Below are 1,434 nucleotides of genomic sequence, written 5' to 3'. Positions count from 1 at the left end.
AGTGAAATTTTATAGAAAAATCGACAATTGTCGCACCTGTCACTTTTATGAAATAGGCCCCTGGCCGAACTCTTTTAAGAACAACAATGACGACCCAGTTACTGATGTCCATAACGTTCTTAATTTATGGAGGGAACACTTTTTTGAATGGTAGCAATACTGAAAGCGGTGAAGAAGACGAACCCGAGCCCCCAGTCGCTGATGACGGAGTCGATGTTCCAACACCTGACTATGACGAGGTGCGAAAAGCAATAGCGCGCTTGAAAAACAACAAAGCTAATGGAGATGGCAGCCTGCCAGCTGAGCTATTCAAGCACGGCGGCCAGGAGTTGATAAGATGCATGCATCAACTCTTATGCAGAATGTGGTCAGATGAACGCATGCCCGACGATTGGGATTTAAGGGTGCTCAGCCCAATCTAAAGAGAGGGGACCCCGCTATTCGCACCAAATACCGCGGGACCAGCCTTCTAAGCATTGGTTACAAGGTTTTATCGAGCGTATTGTGTGAAAGACTGAAGCTCACCGTCAACAAACTGATCGGCTCAATCCGTGTGGTTTTAGACTTGGCAAATCCACCGTAGACTAGGTATTCACAATACGCCAAATCTTGGAAAAATCCCGCGAGAAATGGATCCAGCTAAGGTCTTTACCCAAGACCCCACAACGCGTGTGGAGCTGGACGGATTGGTTAATCACGTAACTAAAGCCATGCTTTTTAGCAGCCGGATATCCGGTTGTTCACTATAGAGGGCAAACAAAACCATCTTGGTGGACAAAATATTTATCGTCGTTGGTTGAATTTAAAAGGACACTGTTCAACAAGGCTAAAGCCACGAGAACTTTCGAAGACTGGAAAGCCTACAAGGCTGACTTTAAAAGATACGAAAAATCAATTAGAGCTGCGAAACGTGAATCCGGGAACAACTATTGCAAGTGAACAGAGGAAGCAACTGAAGTCGTCATTTAAACTGGGCTATCTTAAGGGTCAACGGAATACATGGACTACGACAAGCAAGAAATCATTACGTCTCCTCCTAGACATAACCTTCCCAGGCAACAAGCCGGTCTATTATAATGACTCCGCTAATGATGGGATGAAATCTTCTCTAGGTAATCGAGTGATTACATATGCGAAAGTGGAATGGGCTATTAAAACTTTTGGTCCATATACATAAATCACCGGAACTTTATGGTATTTACCCGGCAGAGGCGCCTTTAACAACATTAATGCAGCGCCATTTCTGGTGCCTTAGAAGATTTTTTTGTTGACCGTAACGTGGCTGCTCTGATTGAGACTTTACTAGTCAGGCGGAGGATAACGGCCAAGCGACACTGCCCATGCTGACGATCTGGCGATTTCCATTAAAGGAAGAATGTTAAATATCTAGGACTCATATTAGATAGGAGTCTTACATGCAAACCTAATAAAGAG

Source organism: Rhagoletis pomonella, unplaced genomic scaffold (assembly GCF_013731165.1).
Source record: "Rhagoletis pomonella isolate Grant_MI unplaced genomic scaffold, Rhpom_1.0 Rhpom_scaffold_00009, whole genome shotgun sequence".
In the NCBI taxonomy this organism is placed as follows: domain Eukaryota; kingdom Metazoa; phylum Arthropoda; class Insecta; order Diptera; family Tephritidae; genus Rhagoletis; species Rhagoletis pomonella.
The sequence above is the reverse complement of the archived record's forward strand: the minus strand, read 5'-3'. Positions refer to the sequence as shown.